This window comes from Muscardinus avellanarius, assembly GCF_963383645.1.
Source record: "Muscardinus avellanarius genome assembly, chromosome: 18".
In the NCBI taxonomy this organism is placed as follows: Eukaryota; Metazoa; Chordata; class Mammalia; order Rodentia; family Gliridae; genus Muscardinus; species Muscardinus avellanarius.
Window position 1 is genome coordinate 22,642,073 of NC_137804.1, and position 22,784 is coordinate 22,664,856.

Consider the following 22,784-nt stretch of genomic DNA (forward strand, 5'->3'; position numbering starts at 1 on the left):
TAATAGACATACCTCTTAACATCATCAGATTTTTATGGGGAGGGTTACGGCTTTGATTTTTACACCTTTTTTCTTCTTTGATTTTGCAGGAGTTTGTGTCATGAACCCATTTAAAAGTTACTAAAATATTTGAAAGAGGATGAGCCTTGTCCTGTATTAAGTCTACTTTGCATGAAAAGTCCTGTATTAAGTCTACTGTGCATGAAAAAACAAAAAGAGAATTACCTTCTGAGTTTTAAAGTTTCAACATTATTTTGAGGGGCAGCAGTGACATTTTTAATAACTTGTGGGACAGTTTTGCAGGTTCCCTTTAGTGAATTGGCTACTGTGAGGTGATGTCATTTGGGGCTTACATTTCTCTGCTGTCGTGTGTTTAGGTTGCACATTGGGTTTTTGATACATATAGTCTCAGGACCTTTCCTCTATGCGAGAAGCCTTTTGCTGGGTTCTGTATTTCTTTTCTTCTTCACTTAAATTATTCCGTGAACACACTGTCAAAGTCCACCGCAGTTCCTGACTGTGAGCCCTTAACTTTTTCATCTAAATTGTACATCTTGATTGACAAATTTGCCTTTACATATGGTCAGATAATTCTATATCTGGAAAAATATTCCTATTGTGTGTTTTATTCCACTGAACCCAACAGAGTTAAATGTAGTTTGGATGCATAGGGAAGAATTAATGATTGGAAGATAGAGAGTTGGTAAATTATTTATTCTGGCCCTGAGGAAGCCGAGAAGCTGAGTGAAAGACTAATAAATCATTTGTGGTAGTGCTGGTTGTCACTTCCAATTATTTTAGACGGTTTTGTGATAAACTGCAGCACCTGCTAGATCCCTACACACCCTCCCCTGATGCTGGAGGTGCAGCTTGTTTAGTCGATTATCAAAGGCAAGTTTGTGTAAAGTTTATTTAGGTCGGAAAGGAAATTACTCTTTTTAAGTCAATTTTTGTTGCTTTTTTTTTTTCATTGTTCTGAGTTCTGTTCAAGGATTTCCATGACATGGCAGGGAATCTGAATATGCACACAACGTTAGCCAGGAGAGACCGTCTTTATCTTTTGTTCAGATAAATACTTAAAGAATTGAGCTTTGTAAAATTATTTTTTGAATAATTATAAATAAAACTACCTGAACTGAGATGATTAGCGGGTTTAAGATCACAAGGTCATTTTGACACTGTGTAACAGAAGCCCTGCTGCTGCTGGTCCAGCCAGACTTTCTTCTTTCTTCCTGATGACCAGGGTTTGGGACTTGTAACCCTAAGAGGTACCTCTTTAGATGGGTCTCAGCTCTGCTGCTGAGATTTTTAGAGGCAAAAAAGAATTGGAATAAAAGTGCATCCCTGGCTGGTCTGGTTCTGTAGGTCATAAAGCAGGGCTACTCGAAAACTTCTTGGGAAGCAACTTAGGAGCACCATGTCACGTGTACGCTCTCTGCTTGGAATTAGCTCTTTTGTTTCCGTCAAGAGATGAATTTACATTCAAGCCTGGAATGTGATGTTCGTTTCCACATGTTCGTAGTGACTTGATTTTACAGAGATTTTTAGCTTTAACATAAAATTTTGGGATAGTTTCGAGGACGCTTAAGTCTATACAAAGTAATACTCTTAGTGAGTGGTCCTGCATTTGCATTCTGACTTACTGACTGGTTTCTGCTCATCAAACATTTACCAAAGCTCCTGTGTGTCAGGCCTTTGGAATCACTATTACTATTATTTGTAGTAACTCACTTTAGAGGTTACTATGCACCTAATACTACTCTAAGCATTTTACAAGTATTAATTCACTTTAATACAAAACCCAATTCTGGTATTTATATAGTTATCCTTCTTTGAGAAGGGAGCCTTTTAGAGTGTCAAGGCACTAGTGACAGTTTTTTCTTTAGAGTCTGCAGAAGAAAGGGCATTTTATCTTTATGGCAAATCTTAATTAAATAGGTTTAGGAAGTATAACTCAAGTAGTTTAATAACTCGTTTATCAAACATAATTTTGGGTTTGGTTCTCTTTCTGTCATTCATACATATATACATCATACATACATACATACATACATGCATCGTTTTTTTGTCAAACCCTGAACAATAGATGATCATTGTCCTCTTTGTCATGATGAAGACATTGAAGGGGTCAAATTGCTTGTGTGGATTGAGGTAGGGAGGGGGAGGAGTAGGGATTTGATTCCACGTCTGACTGTCCCTTCACACTATAAAGGTTAAAAACCTTATTCCCAGTGGAACATGGTAGGCAACAGAAAGTGGAACACAAACTGGGGTAGTTGGAAGCTGGGCAAGTGGGGAGCTCTGCTGGAAGTGGGCTGAGAACTGCTGAATCTACTTTTCTTTTGAGAAAAGTTCAAAAGCTGAGTTCTTATGTGAAATATCCAGGTTTTAAAATTTCAGCAGTTTATTATTCAGGAAGAATTGTCCACTGGAGGTGGCCTGTGAATACCAGTTTAAAACCTCTGCATATTGCCTTCCTTTAGGGAGATTATCACGGTAGATGAAATATTTATTATTTCATATATATATATTTTTTTCAGTGCTACTGGGGGTGGAACCCAGAGGCTTTCTACCTCCAGGCTATACTTCCAGACCTATTTTATATTTTCTTTGGAAACAGGGTCTCACTAAGTTGCTGAGAGCCTCACTAAGTAGCTGAGGCTGGCTTTGAATCTGTGCAATCCTCCTATTGTTATGGTTTGAAATGGTGGGGGTTCTTTTGCTGCTCAGTGCAGCTTTAACACATATTTATTACGAAATTAGGAAACAGAGCAGTAGGAAATAGAGAAGAGAAAGAAAAAGCAGCATGCTGACCCGCATGCTGGAGAGCCTGAAAATGGAACTCTGGCACCTTTTGGGGACCCCAACCTTTAAATAGATTTTGTATTGGTATCTTTCTCATCAGTGTTACCAAGGCAATGGGCTAGTGACTTATTCCTTAGCCAGGTGGTGCCTCTTTGTCTCTGGACAGTGCACTTCCTAAGTGCAAGGGTCAAGAATCGACCTGGCCCTTGGCTCAGTTGTATTGGGCAGTATTGGTTGCTCATCAACTAGGGTGCTTTGAAGCCGCACACAAAGTTTACCTTTCCTATGCCCAAGCCAGATCCCAGAGGAGAGGAGGTAAACAGAGGCACCGGTTGCCTCTATTGTAGTTTTAGGGCTAATGGCTTCAGTTGACTAAGCCTTTTACTATAGGTTAATGGCTAGAATGAAGGGCAAAGACAGAGAGGAACTCTGCATTGTAATCGCTGCCGCCCCCTCCCTGCCTGAGTGGCTTGCACAGCACCTAATCTCTGACTATATTTTACACTTTGGAAATTATCAAAGCAATTTTCCAATAACGGCACATTAATACATTTTGATGCCTCTTTCCAATACCAGCACACCTATCTCAGCCTCCCAAGCGTGGAGATTACAAGCATGCGCCACCACGCCTGGCTTATTATTTCATATTTATAGTTAATAAAAGATTTTTATCTTATCTGGTCCCTTTAGCACCTCAAACTAGATTTAGTTGAACTTAGACTTTGGAATACTACTAGTTCAAGTATAGTGTATAGCATTAAGCATAAACACCAGAGTAAAATTTTGAAAATGAAAGCAGATATTAAAGTACTTAAATGTTTTTTTGACACCCCCCCATACCCAGAGATGTACATCTGATGACAGATTCTTTTATTTCCTTCTTGTCTCCACATATACATTTCTTTTCCTATGCTCTGCATCCTGTCAGAGATTTAAAAGTACATACAGATTTAAATTGAAATGCCTTTTCAATTTAATGTCAGAGTACAGGTAGAATTATGTATTAAATCATGTGTGGAGTTTTTGTGACTTTTTTTTTTTGGCGGTACTGGGATGGAACCCAGGGGCATTCTACCTCAGAGCTATACCCCCAGCTCTATTTTTTTTAGTGTGTTTATTTTTTGAAACAGGGTCTCACTGAGTTGCGAAGGGCCTCGCTAAGTAGCCGAGGCTGTCCGCAAACCACGATCCTTCGGTCTTTGCCTCCCAAATGCTTGGATTACAAGCGTGTGCCACCATGCCTGGCTGTTTGTGACTTTTAATAGAATTTTAAACAGAGATCAAAGTTTTGCCAAATGGGGAACTGTTTGAAATAAAAGGCAGTGGTTGTTTATGGCTTTATTAAATGCTTTTATCTCACTTAGAACACAAAATAACCCTGGAGAGAACTTTAATGTCATTTCAGAAGCATCTGGGAAAAAATTAACTAATCAGTTGTTAGAGAATCTTCCATAAATCTAGATGAAAGACCTGACCTAATAATCTCATTATCTTGGAATTATTCAAAATAATTTTTCTTAATGTATTTTCAAGTCCTAACTTATAATGCCATTTCCCTCAAAGCCAATGGTTCTTTTAAAAAAAGGGGCTTAATATATTATGAATTCTTTAGAGTATCTTTTAGCTATTATTTAATATATAAATTACTTGTTACTGACTTAAATTTTTGTTACAAGTTAGAGGTTCTATAATATTGCATGTAATATTATTCAGTTGGTCAAATTATGGATTTAAAGATTAATAGAAAATCTCTTAACTGTGTCTTAAGAAGAACAATATAGGCTCATTACAGAAACATTAAAAATGAAAATCAGACAGGATCCCACCACACAGAAATAACCAGAAAAATTCTTTTATTTTTCACTTTGCCTAGCATTTTATATTCCTTTTCTGTGATAATATTTATAATTTAGTGTATTTGTTTTTAAGAGACAGTATTTGATGGAGTTTAAGTACATTTCTTCACAAAGCTTCTTATGTAGTAGCCAAAAAATAAATTCTCTCTCTTTTTTTTTACTTCATGTAACCATACCTCTGCTCTAATAGTTTGTTTCCACCAAGACACATCTTACCTCCAATTTGTTAAGGGAAAGTATTATCTTGTATTTATTTTTGTTTTATAACATCCACTGACTGTTGAGGAATAATATAGAACTGATGTTCGGATTGTTTTCTTCATTTAACACTTGAAATAGCAAAATGGCGGAGAACGCATCAACATAAATTTAGAATTTTTAATGGGTTATACAGGTAGTGCTTTTGTGGGGATGTGATTATGCTAAGAAATCTCTGAAGTTTATGATTCTAACAGTTCTTCATAGATCTACAGATGCACCTAAACCCCTGTATCATAGTTAAATCTCAACATAGTTAATGTCTGTTTCTTTGGTCAAGTAAATCTTGAGTGGTGAATTCTTCTAAACAAGTATCTATGTATGGTATATCAGATTTAATGCATCACAAAAACAGTTGTGAATAATAGGAGGGCTTATGATTAAATGTAGCTTGGGAAATCTGGAGAAGCAGAAGTTTAGAAATGTTGGAACTAGTATGTTATTCTGCAGATATAAGGTAATTCAGAATGCTAGAAATGGATGGTACTAGTACTAGAGGTTATCCTCTAAAGTATTCTCTATTTAGTAGCACACTGGAGTTTTGGGAAGTGAATACTTGGACCAAGGTCATAGGTAGCAGTATAGCTGATGCTAATTATTATTGTGGCTCAGCAAATGTTTTTGATGAGGACCTTAAATGGCATGTGTAGGAGATGGTTGGAAATTTTGCTGTGTATACTTTAGGAAAGTTACTACAAAACAAAATCACCACAATGTTTACACTAGGAACAGAATTTTTATATCCCTAAAAAAATGTATACTTTGAAGAGAAGAATTTAGAGAACATAATACTTTATAGACATGGCAGTATAAAGAAAGATGTAATAAAATGTGTTCTACTTAGCTTTGTTTCTAGAAACACTTTGTATAATTGAAAGGTATCTTTGGATAAGCTTTGTGGAAACTTTTCAAGTTGGAAGATTTCAGCTGGAGCGTCTAAAGGGTCACTTAAAAACCTTCTATATTAAAATAAAATGTGTCCAAGCTTTAAAGAAAAGATCTTGGAGTTTGCAGATGATCCTAAAATTGGTGTAGGGGGAATAATGAGGAACAATGCAATCAGATTCAAAAAGATTTGGATTGTTTAGGTGATTGGGCCAGCAGATGGCAAATGCAGTTCAGTGTAGACAAATGTAAAATAATTATCTTAGGAACAAAGAACCAATCATACAGCACACTGATCAGGAAAAAATTTGTGAGTTATTGTAGGAAAACCATTGAAACAGTTAACCCGGTGCACAGCTGCAGCAAAAAAGGCAAGCAAGAAACCAAATTAGCAGACGGATAGAATATAAAGCAAGAGGCAATACTTATAGTGTGTTAAGAAACTTGCTAGACCCCATCCCAATTACTCAGTCTAGTATTGGTTGATAGAACTGTTTTTGGAAGAGTAAATTTTTGCCTCGTAAATAGACTAGAAATTGTACCAAACAGATCTAATAAATAACGTTAGAGATGTGCACTAATTTTTAATAGTGTTCAGTTTGCAAACTTTCATAGATATGAGCAAGACACTGAATCAAAGCAAAGCCACTTTCTCCCACCATCACAGAAAGACCCTTAGTACAGGACCTAGGCCCTTAGTACAGGACCTAGGGCCTTAGCAAACCCTTTTCTCTTTTATTTTCTTCATTTCCTTTATGAACTGTGCCCCCAGACCTGTTTTATTTTTACTTTGTTACAGGGTCTCACTAAATTGCCAGGATTGACCTCAATCTGTGATTTTTCTGTTTCAGCCTCCTCAGTACTGGGATTTGTTAGGTAGGAGGCTGCTTCTCGCCTCTCAAGGCTAAGGAAGCCTAGAGGCTTCATGAGGTCCCTCTGTAGCCTGAATGCTGTATGTTGGGGGCTGGAGGGAGCGTGAGTTCAAGACTTAGCTAGGAGCTACTGACCAGATACTTTTTTCTGACCGGTGATTTGTGGCAGTGACTGAAGTTGAAGGGCAGGCTTCATTCTAGGCCACAGAAGTACAGATTTTTCTCCGATTGCCATCTTGGTTTCTGACCAGGTGTGACTCCCCAACCATGTTTTATTTTCTCTGAGCTCTCTAGCATGTATCCATTAAATTCCTTTTTGTTATAGCTTAATTAGATTATATGTCTCTTGTTTATAATCAAGGGCATGGCAATAGTTATTTTAGTCTTTAGCTATTATATTTTTTATTTTACCCTACAGTGTGTTTACTTTGGAATGATATTATAAGTCAAATTTGGGATAAGAGGGAAGCCAACTTGAAAATCAGTCAGTCTCTCTCATTGAAAAGAACCAAGAAGAATTTATACCAATACCATCAGCATCTATAATTTTCTTATAACTTTATAATTATAAATAATTAACTTAATCTATGTAACTCAAAAGTTAATTACATATAATTAACTTGATCCATGTAACTCAAAAGTATCACTGTTAAAAATTTACCTTTGGCACCTCTTCCATCTGTAGGAACATTATATTTCTTTATATATTATATGTATAATATCTTTACTATTTTCTCATTTTATTTTGGAGGAAATTTACTTGATTCCCCTTGTGTCACATGGGGACACAATTGCTTGATTCCCCTTGTGTCACATGAATAGTAGATGTTAGAATTGGGGCTGCTGTCTCAAGGTGTTTGATTTCTCCATCATCATCATCATCATCATCATCATCATCATCATCATCATCATCATTATCATCATCATTATATATTTTTTGGTGGTACTGGGTGGTCTAACCCAGAGGCTTTCTACCTTCAGGTTATGCTCCCAGACCTATTTAATATTTTGTTTGGAAACAAGGTCTTACTGAGTTGCTGAGAGTCTCACTAAGTAGCTGAGGCTGGCATCGAACCTGTGCAATCCTCCTTTCTCAGCCTCTCTAGTCCTGGGATTACAAGTGTGTGCCACCATCATTATTTTTATTGTTTATTATTACTGTTGATTAATGTGTATTTATTAAATGGAATTTTTTTGAAAAATGACCTTCTGAAATAGTAATTGTAGATTATATTTTAAATTTGTGGAAAGTTGATCAGTTAATATGTAGAATTGATTTTTATCATATAATCAAGGTTTCAAATAGTAATTTTTCCACTTGTCACTCATCATTTTATTGACTCATTTTATTTATATTGTTAGTTCACTATATATATGTCACTTGCAAATAAAATGGGAAAGAAAAATTTTTTTAAAATTTTATTTTGGAGAACAGTGTGCACAGTTGTTCTCTGGAAAAAATTTGGAGTGATCAAGAGTTTGTCTCTGAGACTGTTTCATCACTGTTAAAAGTGGAATGGAAACCCTCCCATTAGATAGGGGGCTGTGAGCACACCACACACAACCTGTGTGTTGCCAGAGCGCTCTTCCTAACTCGAGACCTTCACGTGTCGTGACATCCATAGCAGGCCCTGCCTTTCAGAATATGCGTCTCAAGGTTCAAGTCTGATACCCTCCACTCTAACCCAGTGTAGATTACGGGCAGTGGTAGGAAAGCTGAGAGACTGAGCCGTTTGCAACATCTATATGAATACTTAGAGGCTTTTACTTTCTTAGAGATTACTCTTATGAAAAGAACACTTGTCAAATGAAATGGTTCTTTGAAATTTTGGGTTAATATTTCTTAGTGAAGGTAAAAAGTTCAGGTAGCATTCAGGACAGTGTTTTTGGTTATGTTGTGCGCAAGTGAGGAACTGTCTCTATCTTTTTTTTTATAGTAAAGAAAATCTGTATATTTGGGAAATTGGCTGAAGTATTTGAGTACCTGTTTGCAAGGTAACATAATGAATCATATAGGAATAGAATTAAGACATAATAGCTGAACTTTTTCTGGTTTACATGCAGGTTCTTTTTTTTTTCTTTCTTTCTTTTGCGGGTCTGGGGATGGAACCCAGGGGGATTCGACCTCCGAGCTACACTCCCTACCCTATTTATTATTCTTTACTTTGAAACAGGGTCTCACTACGTTACAGAGGGCCTCACTAAGTAGCTGAGGCTGTCCATGAACCGCAATCCTCCAGTCTCAACCTCTAGAATGCTGGGATTACAAGTGTGCGCCACCACGCCCGGCTCACACATGCAGGTTTTTCTATGGCAGAAGGAACTGCAGTTAGCTGTTTCTGCTGCCAGTTGAAATTGAGGTTTCCTGGCTGTAACTAGTGCTGTCTCTACCTTATGTGGAGCCTGCCACTCTTGGCTGCTTCTGGTTAGTTACTGGATAAAGAGGCAGGCCTGTTAGTGGTCATTCATAACGTGCACACTCAGCCTGTGGCGATGGCCTGCCTTGCGTACCTCTGGTGGATTTGCAAGCCTTTGTTTTCCTTGCCAGTACGCTTCTTTTTTGGAATCATTTCAGAACCCGGTTTCTCTAGGTAGTGAGATTTGGCTCCATTTAGTTCTGGTTTCCTGCTTGCCTGCCTGCTTCCCTTCCTCCCTATTTAATTTTTTTTCCCCTTTTTGCTTAATTTTTGCTTAAAAATGATCATATTAGAAAGTTCTGTGTAAATAAAGCCAGGCATGGTGTTGCACACTTGTAATCCCAGTACTTGGGAGGCTGAGAAGGGAGGATTGTGGTTTGTGGCCAGTCTCATCTACTTAGTGAGGCCCTCTGCAACTAGTGAGATACTGTTTCAAAATAAAGAATAAAAAACAGGGCCAGGGTGGAGCTCAGAAGTAGAATGGATTCAATTCTTAGCACCACCACCACCAAAAAAAAAAAAAAAAAAATTTGTAAAAATGAATTTTGTTGGTCTATTCTAAAAAATATTGTGTTATTTACTAGTAAAAAAAGATTAAATCTATTTTTAAAAGTTTGTCATAAATGGGGAAAAATGGTTTCTTATACATCTATGTATTACTTTTTAAATTAACAACATGTTATAGGTAGAAAAAGAAGTGTACAATTCTTAGTATAGTTGTCTGATTTTCTTGTATGTGCCATAATTTGTTTAACCAGTTTTCATTCATGATTACTTAGGCCAGTAGAAATTTTCACTATTAAATACAGTACTTCATTCAAAGTAATTTAATAATGTTTGTATGTATCCCTCATTTCTATAGGATAAGCTCCAGAAGTAGAATTACTAGCTAAAATGTTACTTAGAAATCTGATAATTACTGCCAAAATTTACAGGTGTCTTTTCTAGTTACAAATTTTGGGAATTTAGGGTTTTTTCCCCCATATCAGTAGTATTAATACTTAAATACAAAACATATGTGATAATGTAATAGGAGAAAAATAAAATCTTGTTCTAATATATATTTTATAATTATCTCAGTTATTTGCCTGTTACTCAGGTGTTTTTCATGCTTATTTAAGTAATAAATTATATACAAGAAGATCTACTTTTTTCTGGCATGTCATCAGTATTTTTTCCTCTGTTTTTTGTATGTTAATTTTTTAACTAATGAATTGAGTAATTTTTTTTTGTTTTATTTTGGGGCCTTATAATACTTTTTAATTTTTAGGTTACCAAATATATATCATTCTAAGTGAACATTTTTTCATCTTTAGTCTTTAAAATTTTAAAGACACATAGAAGGTTTTTATTGATCTAGAATTTTAAAATAGTTTTTGGATATGTATTTGCTCTTGGCTTTGTAGACCTCCATGTGCACACCGCACAGACTCACAATGAAGGAGAAAGGTCACTGGAAAAGCTTCTAGATGACTGTGACTTTTAGTCTCAACCTCTGTATTTGTGAAATGAAAATCTTTGTCTGGTATAGCGCAGTTTATTCATGGTATTTTGTAAATGAATCTACAGTAAGAAATAAAATCGAGATCACAACCTAGGCCACACTTGCACATCTACAGATACAGGTTGAGTATCCCTTAATTGAAATGCATGGGGCCAGAAGTGTTTCAGATCTAGGGTTTTTCTGGGCTTTGGAATATTTGCATGCATATAGGAGATGTCTTAGGGATGGTACTCCATGTCTAAAGACAAAATTCATTTTTTACTTATATCTCTTACATAACCTGGAGATTAATTTTCTACAGTATTTTTTAGAGCCTCTGCATCTTGACTGGTATCTACCACATGAAAATAGGTGTGAAATTTCTGAATCCTGGCATCATGGTGGTGATCAAAAGATTTCTGCTTTTGGAGCATTTTGAATTTAGGGTTTTTGGATTAGGAATGCTCTATATATGTATGTGTGTGAATATACACACTAAACATATTTTTTGCATGTCATGTGATATCATGCAATGTCAGATCATCCATATACGGCTTTATACAGTTCACTGAATTGCTTTTATTATCCAACAAAAGCTGTTACAGTTTGAGAAGCTTTGATATAGTGAATCTTTAATTGAATACTCAGATGTCCTTTGGAGCTGACCAAATAACAGATGCAAATATCGATTACTTTAGCTATCAAAGAAGCCGTGTTCTACCTAAAAACTCTCCAAAATGAAGCAAAACATGTTGGGCCAACATACACTTTCAGGTGAAATTTAGCCTTCTGCTCTGGGGCTGTGGCCTAGTCTAAAAAAAAAAAAAAAAAAAAAAAAAAACCCAAAGATACAGAAGTGAAATTTGACAAGCCTAATACTCTGTCCAACTGCTATAAAATGTTTTAAGCAGTTCATATTCAGGCAATAGAACTTTGAGAAGCATTAATTTTAGATGCTGACCTTTGAGTACTTTCTGGGTCCCTTCCTGCTCTAAATTCTTTAGCTTTGTGACAACTTCCAGCTATGAAAATCAAGAGATAAAATGGCCTCATTCTGCTTTTCTGTTTTGATCATCGATACCTGTGATAGGATCTATGAAAGAGATTATTCTGGGTGTCTTAGTTACTCAATAACCAGATTAAAGTTCTGTCCACATCAAGTTTTAAGGGGATGATGAACTGTCCCTGCAACTGTGCTTCTAAAATGAAATATGCTGATGACAAAATCATACAGGAAGAGTTCAGTGTCCTTGAAAAAGGGCAATAGCACTCGGTTACCCAAAACATCTTCTGCCTCTGGGTATGCATACACAAAATTATTTTTATTACCTTATTTTCTGGTTTTAGGGACAAGACTATATATACCTTCAAGAGAGATTTTGCAATGTACAACTGATAAGGCTCATGTTGGTGACTTGGGTAATTGTAATAGAACCATGGAGCCATTAGACTCCAGATGGAACTTTAATCTGGCTTCTGATTGAGCAGAGTGTCTTTGCAGAGTCTCTGAGCATCTGTTTTGGAAATATATATGACATTATTCAAGATTTGTACAAATTAACCCACCCTTGGGTTATAATTCAATTTTTCTTTATTGAAAAATGTTTTGTGAACAGTTTTATGCATTCAAGTAAAACTAGCCTAAACACTATTTGCTTATCTTTTAACTAGTTGCTTATACTTTTGGTATTAAACTCTTAATATGTTAAAGAAAGCTTACATTAGACTTATAAAGATCTACAGATTGTAATTTGCTTATAAAATATGAAGAATTGTTTCTTAGCTTCAACTAGCTTTCATAAGGATACTTAGTTTTAAGAGACTATTTAAGAATAACTTAAAATTGTGGTGATTTTATCTTTGAATAACAGAGACTCCCCCCAAAAATAATTTTCTTATTCCAGGAGAAAGTGTATCTTCTCCCATCCTGAATGTTTCTTAGGTAGGGGAGGCTTTAACAACTGCGAGCGAGGTGCCGCTTGGCTTGTCTGTCTTGTCCTGTCTCCAGGGTACTTTCCTGCATGCCTCCAGGGTAGCTGCCATCAGCAGCTGGAGCAGCAAGCACCCTTTACTTCCAGCAGACTAAAGTGGCTTTTCATTAGTTTTATTGGTCCTATTTAGACCTCAGGTCTACCTTTAGACCAGTAACAATCACTGTGAGCTATTTGGTTTAATTAAATCTGGGTTTCTGAACCAGTCACTGGCAGGAAGGCTGGTAAATATTTGAACCAGTCTTGGAGCTGGCTGGTCTAGGGAGATCAGTGTCTTCTAACTCGTGGGGTGAGCGGGTAGTGAAAATGCATGTTGCATCTGCAACTCATGGCATCTCTGTATAAACACTGCAAAAATTGCAATCCATTTCTTGATTGAGGTTTTGCTTTTTCCTCTTTACCTTTTTTTTTTTTTTAGTAATATGGCTTTTAATTCATTATTCCCCTTTTTATAGATCACAGCAGTTAAAATTATGCTTTGGGGAAAATATTAGATATTTTATAGTTCCTTTGGCTTTTCTTGTTATGTATATTCTGAAAAAAATTACATTATACTATAGATACATCATCACTACAATTTATTTCTTCCTCAAAAGATAGTAGTGTGGACCCAGATTCCAACAACATGTTAAGTATTAATGATTGAGAATGAGAATTGGAGAGTTCTAAATTTATAGAAGAAGCATTTTATCCTGGTTTTTAGTTAGGAAATGCTGAAAATAATATAAGAGAAAAAATTTCCCAGGGAGTACAAGAGCAAATGTAAATTTTAGGCCTAGATTGTCTATTCCTATTTGGTAGTATTTGTATGCAGGTTTCTTTTTGCTTGTTCCATCCACTACTTTAAATTTTCTTCTGCTCCTTCACATGTGAGATATATACTATTGTAAATATCACTAATTTGACATTTTAAACCATCATCAGGCAGCTTGATAAGCAACTGGCAGAAAGAGCAAGGAGTCTGTTCACTTTTTTAAGGGTTGAAAGCCCAGAGCACTGCAGACGCCTCCTCTCCTGCCTCCCTATATCTAGCTGGCTTTGTTGATGGTCTTTGACAGTACCTCTGGAATCAGTTCTCTTTACTCTGGTTTGGACTTTATTTTTTGTTTTGACTTCCTGTTTCCATGCCAAAGTGTTTATATCTTACATATTGTGCACTTTGGTCTTTTCTCTTTAAATTAGCTTCTTTCCACATGAGCATATGGATTCACTCATACTATTTTTAGAGTTTCATAGTACTCCAGAGTAGGGAGGAGTAGTGTATAATCTCCAAATCTTCTCAGTGGTAGATTTTACCATGTTGTTCTTCTTCTTAAAAGCTCCTTTTCCTTCTTCTATAATGGCTGTTTTCTTAGTCATGGCATGGAACGCTTACTTTCCAAGGATGAATAAATTTGAACCTTGCACGGACTTTTTAAACTCTTGTCCCCCAAATCTGATAATCCCTTCTTGTTTGAGGATTTCTCTTGTAAGAACTGTAACTGTCTTAGATACCAGAGTAGACAGGGATTGTAGACCTAATGTTAGACTGGCTCCTTGTCCATGATTTAATCATTTCAACAGCCTGCTCTTTCCTTGGCTGGGAATCTTCTGTTTTCTCTTTTACTGGGGATTGAACCCAAGGGCATTCTATTCCAGAGCTACCTATAGCCTGATTTTATTATTTATTTTGAAACAGGGTCCAAGTTGCTGAGGCTGGTCTCAAACCTTTGAGCCTCTTTTTAGTAATTAGCATATTTAATAAAGATGATGCCTAAGCAGTATTAATATTATAGTTATGTACAATATTTGGATGCTAGTCTATTAAATATGATTAATAAATATAGACAGTTTGTAGAATTTATTTTAATGGGTTTAATTATAAAAATTGATCCTTTTGATCAGGGTATACATTTTCAAGACAATTACTTCTAGTAGGATGGTGCCTCCTTCATAATGGTATAATAACAGAGTTTTATGTCCAGACATAAAATGATTTAAGTTAATTATATATCAAAATCTCTTTTTAATATTTTTATTATATCTAAAGAGAAGGCTTCAGATTTAAAGTAAAATTAAATCTGATTAAACTGATTTGTCAGTGTTTTTTCTAATTCTACTAAAATAAATGTGCTTTTCTCATTTTAATATTAAATTTAAAATGTAGTAGTAACATAGGAATTGTTACAATGTTTTGTTTTGATTTTTCTTTTTGACATTGCTTGTTTTAATTTTGAAGGGTTCTGTTGAAAATGTCAGTACTTGCTTAAATGCTACTTAACCTGATTTCTAAAATTTAATTACCCAGACTTGACTGTTTAAGGAATCTCCCTCTCATCCCAAAATGAATGTATATGTTTTAAGCAGATGCAAATTTTGTGATTAATTCTTGTAATTAGAATAACCCCTTACTTTTTACTCATTTATTGCAACATTTTCTTAATATATTTGTTCATGAATCAAGTTAAAGTTGGTTGCTTAGACCTCATTCTTTCCTCCTCCCCTTTCTTCCTGGTTTTTAATTTTGAAATAATTTTATAGGACCTTCACTCATTTTTCTCTAATGTTTAATCTTATAACAACGGCATAACTTTCAAAACTAGGAAATGAATAGTTACAATGTTGTAACAATATTAAATGTTAGATTATTGATCTAACATGTAGATTTTGTTCATATTTCACCGGTTTCCCTTTTCTGGTTCAGGATCTAATCGAAGAGCCCACACTGCATTCTTTGGTTGTCATGACCTTTTAGTCTGACTCAGCGTGATAGTTTTTTTTTTCAGTCTTTCCTTGTCTCGTGACTTTGAAACTTAAGAATACCAGTCATCTCTATTGTAGAATCGCTCTCAATTGGGGCTTTTCTGATATTTTCTCATAATCAGATTGGTGTTATACATTATTGGGGAAGAATACTACAGAGGTGGCCTCCTCTGTGTATGTCTTATTACTGGTGGTGTGGTTGGTGGCTTTTTTATTCATTCAGATGAGACCCATGTAACATAAAATTAACAATTAAGAGGCATTTGGTACATTTGCATGGCTGTTCAACTCATCACCTCTAAGATAGTTTCAAGACATTTTTATACCCCACAGAAAACTTGTATTCATGATACACGTGGTTCCCCCCACCCCAACTGCATTCTTACTGTATGGTTTTTTTTTTTTTTTTTTTCTAAAACCTTGATTTTTTTATTTTTTTTTTATTTATTTTTTTTTATATTTTATGTATATGTTTTTTTAATTAATTTATTTTTTAAATTGGTGCATTGTAGTCATATATCAATCACATTGGAGTACAAGACTTGAGAGGATATACAAGCACACATCATCCAATTAGCCCTCCTCCAGCCCCCGTCCCATTCCCTCCCCCTCCCTCCATCCCACACTTCTTTGGTGATTTACTTTGATACATTTGTTTATGTACCTCCTGCATTTTAAAGAGGCTCCGTCCTCCAGTATTACATACCCTCTGATTGATCACATTAGTTGCTTCACTATAGGGCCCTTTCTATAGCTCAACCTCTTCCTGTTGCCCTTTTCCTCCTAGTTATTGCTGATTAAGAGAAGCGTCTGATTTATATTTTCTGCGATATTTCTCTGTGCATGCTGCGTTGCAAGTACCAATCCCACTCTTGATGGTCCCAGTAGTGGCCTGGCTACTCAGTGGACTGATCCAGACCTCGCTGGCTCACGCAGCGGCCTTGCCTCATGGGAGGACCCAGTTCTGGTCTCGCTGGCCCCTGAACCGGTCAAACCCCTAAGCTGGCTTTGGTCCCGACCTTGGAGGCCGCAGGAGTGAACTTGCCTCACGCCAGGCTCCGATGCTGGCCATTGGCCCCTGCACCGGTCTAACCCCTTGGCAGGATTCCAATCCCGGCCTCGGAGGCCCCAACACTGGTAATGCCTCACGGCAGGCTCCGATGCCGGCCTCACTGGCCCCAGCACCGGCCTAACCCCTTGACAGGCTCTTATCCTGGCCTCAGAGGCCCCAGTACCGGCCTTGCCTCACGGCAGGCTCGGATGCCGGCCTTGCTGGCCCCAGCAGCGGCCTAACCCCTCGGCAGGCTCCGATCCCGGCCGCGGAGGCCCCAGCACTGGTCATGCCTCAAGGCAGGCTCCGATGCCGGCCTCGCTGGCCCCAGCTCCGGCCTAGCCCCTTGGCAGGCTCTTATCCTGGCCTCGGAGGCCCCAGTACCGGCCTTGCCTCACGGCAGGCTCCGATGCCGGCCTCGCTGGCCCCAGCACCGGCCTAACCCCTTGGCAGGCTCTTATCCTGGCCTCGGAGGCCCCAGTACTGGCCTTGCCTCACGGCAGGCTCCGATGCCGGCCTCGCTGGCCCCAGCACCGGCCTAACCCCTCGGCATGTTCCGATCCCGGCCTCGGAGGCCCCAGCACTGGTCATGCCACACGGCAGGCTCCGCTGCCGGCCTCGTTGGCCCCAGCACCGGCCTAACCCCTCGGCAAGCTCTTATCCTGGCCTCGGAGGCCCCAGTACCGGCCTTGCCTCACGGCAGGCTCCGATGCCGGCCTCGCTGGCCCCAGCACCGGCCTAACCCTTCGGCAGGCTCTTGTCCTGGCCTCGGAGGCCCCAGTACCGGCCTTGCCTCACGGCAGGCTCCAATGCCGGCCTCGCTGGCCCCAGCACCGGCCTAACCCCTCGGCAGGCTCCGATCCCGGGCTCGGAGGCCCCAGCACTGGTCATGCCTTAAGGCAGGCTCCGATGCCGGCCTCGCTGGCCCCAGCACCGGCCTAACCCCTTGGCAGGCTCTTATCCTGGCCTCGGAGGCCCCAGCACTGGTCATGCCTCATGGCAGGCTCCGCTGCCGGCCTCGTTGGCCCCAGCACCGGCCTAACCCCTCGGCAAGCTCCTATCCTGGCCTCGGAGGCCCCAGTACAGGCCTTGCCTCACGGCAGGCTCCGATGCCGGCCTCGCTGTCCCCAGCACCGGCCTAACCCCTCGGCAGGCTCTTATCCTGGCCTAGAGGCCCCAGTACCGGCCTTGCCTCAAGGCAGGCTCCGATGCCGGCCTCACTGGCCCCAGCACTGGCCTAACCCCTCGGCAGGCTCTTATCCTGGCCTCGGAGGCCCCAGTACCGGCCTTGCCTCACGGCAGGCTCCGATGCCGGCCTCACTGGCCCCAGCAGCGGCCTAACCCCTCGGCAGGCTCCGATCCCGGCCTCAGAGGCCCCAGTACCGGCCTTGCCTCACGGCAGGCTCCGATGCCGGCCTCGCTGGCCCCAGCAGCGGCCTAACCCCTCGGCAGGCTCCGATCCCAGCCTCGGAGGCCCCAGCACTGGTCATGCCTCAAGGCAGGCTCCGATGCCGGCCTCGCTGGCCCCAGCACCGGCCTAGCCCCTTGGCAGGCTCTTATCCTGGCCTCGCAGGCCCCAGTACTGGCCTTGCCTCACGGCAGGCTCCGATGCCGGCCTCGCTGGCCCCAGCACCGGCCTAACCCCTCGGCATGCTCCGATCCCGGCCTCGGAGGCCCCAGTACTGGCCTTGCCTCACGGCAGGCTCCGCTGCCGGCCTCGCTGTCCCCAGCACCGGCCTAACCCCTCGGCAGGCTCTTATCCTGGCCTAGAGGCCCCAGTACCGGCCTTGCCTCAAGGCAGGCTCCGATGCCGGCCTCACTGGCCCCAGCACTGGCCTAACCCCTCGGCAGGCTCTTATCCTGGCCTCGGAGGCCCCAGTACCGGCCTTGCCTCACGGCAGGCTCCGATGCCGGCCTCGCTGGCCCCAGCAGCGGCCTAACCCCTCGGCAGTCTCCGATCCCAGCCTCGGAGGCCCCAGCACTGGTCATGCCTCAAGGCAGGCTCCGATGCCGGCCTCGCTGGCCCCAGCACCGGCCTAGCCCCTTGGCAGGCTCTTATCCTGGCCTCGGAGGCCCCAGTACCGGCCTTGCCTCACGGCAGGCTCCGATGCCGGCCTCGCTGGCCCCAGCAGCGGCCTAACCCCTCGGCAGGCTCCGATCCCAGCCTCGGAGGCCCCAGCACTGGTCATGCCTCAAGGCAGGCTCCGATGCCGGCCTCGCTGGCCCCAGCACCGGCCTAGCCCCTTGGCAGGCTCTTATCCTGGCCTCGCAGGCCCCAGTACTGGCCTTGCCTCACGGCAGGCTCCGATGCCGGCCTCGCTGGCCCCAGCACCGGCCTAACCCCTCGGCATGCTCCGATCCCGGCCTCGGAGGCCCCAGCACTGGTCATGCCTCACGGCAGGCTCCGCTGCCGGCCTCGTTGGCCCCAGCACCGGCCTAACCCCTCGGCAAGCTCTTATCCTGGCCTCGGAGGCCCCAGTACCGGCCTTGCCTCACGGCAGGCTCCGATGCCGGCCTCACTGGCCCCAGCCTCGGCCTAACCCCTCGGCAGGCTCCGATCCCGGCCTCAGAGGCCCCAGTACCGGCCTTGCCTCACGGCAGGCTCCGATGCCGGCCTCGCTGGCCCCAGCACCGGCCTAACCCCTCGGCAGGCTCCGATCCCGGCCTCGGAGGCCCCAGCACTGGTCATGCCTCAAGGAAGGCTCCGATGGCGGCCTCGCTGGCCCCAGCACCGGCCTAACCCCTTGGCAGGCTCTTATCCTGGCCTCGGAGGCCCCAGTACTGGCCTTGCCTCACGGCAGGCTCCGCTGCCGGCCTCGCTGTCCCCAGCACCGGCCTAACCCCTCGGCAGGCTCTTATCCTGGCCTAGAGGCCCCAGTACCGGCCTTGCCTCAAGGCAGGCTCCGATGCCGGCCTCACTGGCCCCAGCACTGGCCTAACCCCTCGGCAGGCTCTTATCCTGGCCTCGGAGGCCCCAGTACCGGCCTTGCCTCACGGCAGGCTCCGATGCCGGCCTCGCTGGCCCCAGCAGCGGCCTAACCCCTCGGCAGGCTCCGATCCCAGCCTCGGAGGCCCCAGCACTGGTCATGCCTCAAGGCAGGCTCCGATGCCGGCCTCGCTGGCCCCAGCACCGGCCTAGCCCCTTGGCAGGCTCTTATCCTGGCCTCGGAGGCCCCAGTACCGGCCTTGCCTCACGGCAGGCTCCGATGCCGGCCTCGCTGGCCCCAGCAGCGGCCTAACCCCTCGGCAGGCTCTGATCCCAGCCTCGGAGGCCCCAGCACTGGTCATGCCTCACGGCAGGCTCCGCTGCCTGCCTCGTTGGCCCCAGCACCGGCCTAACCCCTCGGCAAGCTCTTATCCTGGCCTCGGAGGCCCCAGTACCGGCCTTGCCTCACGGCAGGCTCCGATGCCGGCCTCACTGGCCCCAGCAGCGGCCTAACCCCTCGGCAGGCTCCGATCCCGGCCTCAGAGGCCCCAGTACCGGCCTTGCCTCACGGCAGGCTCCGATGCCGGCCTCGCTGGCCCCAGCACCGGCCTAACCCCTCGGCAGGCTCCGATCCCGGCCTCGGAGGCCCCAGCACTGGTCATGCCTCAAGGCAGGCTCCGATGGCGGCCTCGCTGGCCCCAGCACCGGCCTAGCCCCTTGGCAGGCTCTTATCCTGGCCTCGGAGGCCCCAGTACCGGCCTTGCCTCACGGCAGGCTCCGATGCCGGCCTCGCTGGCCCCAGCACCGGCCTAACCCCTCGGCATGCTCCGATCCCGGCCTCGGAGGCCCCAGCACTGGTAATGCCTCACGGCAGGCTCCGCTGCCGGCCTCGTTGGCCCCAGCACCGGCCTAACCCCTCGGCAAGCTCTTATCCTGGCCTCGGAGGCCCCAGTACCGACCTTGCCTCACGGCAGGCTCCGATGCCGGCCTCGCTGGCCCCAGCACCGGCCTAACCCCTCGGCAGGCTCTTATCCTGGCCTCGATTCCCCAGTACCGGCCTTGCCTCAAGGCAGGCTCCGATGCCGGCTTCGCTGGCCCCAGCACCGGCCTAACCCCTCAGCAGGCTCTTATCCTGGCCTCGGAGGCCCCAGTACCGGCCTTGCCTCACGGCAGGCTCCGATGCCGGCCTCACTGGCCCCAGCAGCGGCCTAACCCCTCGGCAGGCTCCGATCCCGGCCTCAGAGGCCCCAGTACCGGCCTTGCCTCAAGGCAGGCTCCGATGCCGGCCTCGCTGGCCCCAGCAGCGGCCTAACCCCTCGGCAGGCTCCGATCCCGGCCTCGGAGGCCCCAGCACTGGTCATGCCTCAAGGCAGGCTCCGATGGCGGCCTCGCTGGCCCCAGTACCGGCCTAACCCCTCGGCAGGCTCTTATCCTGGCCTCGGAGGCCCCAGTACCGGCCTTGCCTCAAGGCAGGCTCCGATGCCGGCCTCGCTGGCCCCAGCACCGGCCTAACCCCTCAGCAGGCTCTTATTCTGCCCTGGAGGCCCCAGCACTGGCCTAACCCCTCGGCAGGCTCTTATCCTGGCCTCGGAGGCCCAAGTACCGCCCTTGCCTCATGGCAGGCTCTGATGCCAGCCTCGCTGGCCCCAGCACCGGCCTAACCCCTCAGCAGGCTCCGGTCCCATCCTCAGGGGCCCCAACACGGGCCTTGCCTTACGGCAGGCTCCGATGTCGGCCTCGCTGACCCCAGCACCGGCCTAACCCCTCAGCAAGTTCCGGACCCGACCTCGGAGGCCCTAGCACAAGCCTTGCATCATGGCAAGCTCCAATGCCGGCCTCGCTGGCCCCAGCATCTGTCTAACCCCTCTGCAGGTTCCAATCCCGGCCACGGAGGCCTCAGTAGTGGCCCTGCCTCACAGCAAGCTCCGATGTCGGCCACTGGCCCCGGCGCCCGCCTAACCCCTCAGCAGGTTCGGATCACAGTCTCTGTGGTTAGTATTTCAAAGGTTCCAGTTGTAATGTATCAGATCTCTGCCTCCCCCGAATATTGGCCACTGGCATTGCCACTGCCTCCACCGTTTCAAATCCTTCCCAGGCTCTTTTTCCACTCTGAATGTTGTCCAGTGTTCCTAAGCATGCGTGATGGTAGCATTCGACATTTGGTGTAATTTCTCCAAAAAAATAAAGTTGGTAAGATCCGGTTTCTGCTTCTCCTGAATACAAGTCTCTACCACCATCGCGAAGAACTCTTTCAGCACCGCATTTCTCCTTGGTCTCCGCTAAACTCTCTCCTTATATGTGATGTCTGAGATTCTTAACAATATAGAGAAATAGCAGTCCTCTTTCACGGCGAATTTTTCCATAAGTTCCAGTGCATTTAGATAAGTTTTGTCTGCATCTCCAGTGTCCTGGCATCCATAACGGCTTTCTTACCACCTCTCCGATATTTTTCTTTATCTTTTTCTGTTCTGGGCCCGGTTTCTCCAGGGGTCTGGCATGCTACTCCCAGTTCGGCCGGGACCCAGAGTCCTGCGATCCGGGCCCCAGCTGGCGTGCCCTGTGCTCGACCCCCGCCCAGAACCCAGCGTCTTACTGGGCCTTGTTTCTCCAGGTGTCTGGCGTGCTATGCGCAGTTCGGCAGGGGCCCAGAGTCCCGCGACCCGGGCCCCATCTGGCGTGCCCAGCCCGCGACCCCCGCCCAGAACCCAGCGTCTTACTGGGCCTGGTTTCTCCAGGGGTCTGGCGTGCTACGCGCAGTTCGGCCCGGGGCCCAGGGTCCCGCGACCCAGGCCCCGGCTTTTGTGCGCCGCGCGCGACCCCTGCCCAGAACCCAGCGTCTTACTGGGCCTGGTTTCTCCAGGGATCTGGCGTGCTACTCGCAGTTCTGCCTGGGGCCCAGAGTCCCGCGACCCGGGCCCCATCTGGCGTGCCCAGCCCGCGACCCCTGCCCAGAACCCAGCGTCTTACTGGGTCTGGTTTCTCCAGGGGTCTGGCGTGCTATGCGCAGTTCGGCAGGGGCCCAGAGTCCCGCGACCCGGGCCCCATCTGGCGTGCCCAGCCCGCGACCCCCGCCCAGAACCCAGCGTCTTACTGGGTCTGGTTTCTCCAGGGGTCTGGCATGCTACGCGCAGTTCGGCAGGGGCCCAGAGTCCCGCGACCCGGGCCCCATTAGGCGTGCCCCGCCCTTACTGTATGGTTTAAACTTGACCTTTCAAACAAGTGGAGTGCAATTTGTGCCTGGCACAAAATGGAGCATCCACATTTTGCTCTGTGTTAACACTTCGTTCCTTTGATGGCTGATTAATATGTCATTCATCCCTTGGTACCTGGGCTGCTTCTTTTGAATGGCGATACTGTGAACATACAGGGACATTTATTTTTTGAATTGCTGGGTCATATAGTAATTCTAACAAACTTGAGAGATGGTATTAAATTCTTCTGGTTTTCATTTGAATGAAAAAGTCTAATTTTGTTATAGAGCTATCAGAGCGCCACAAA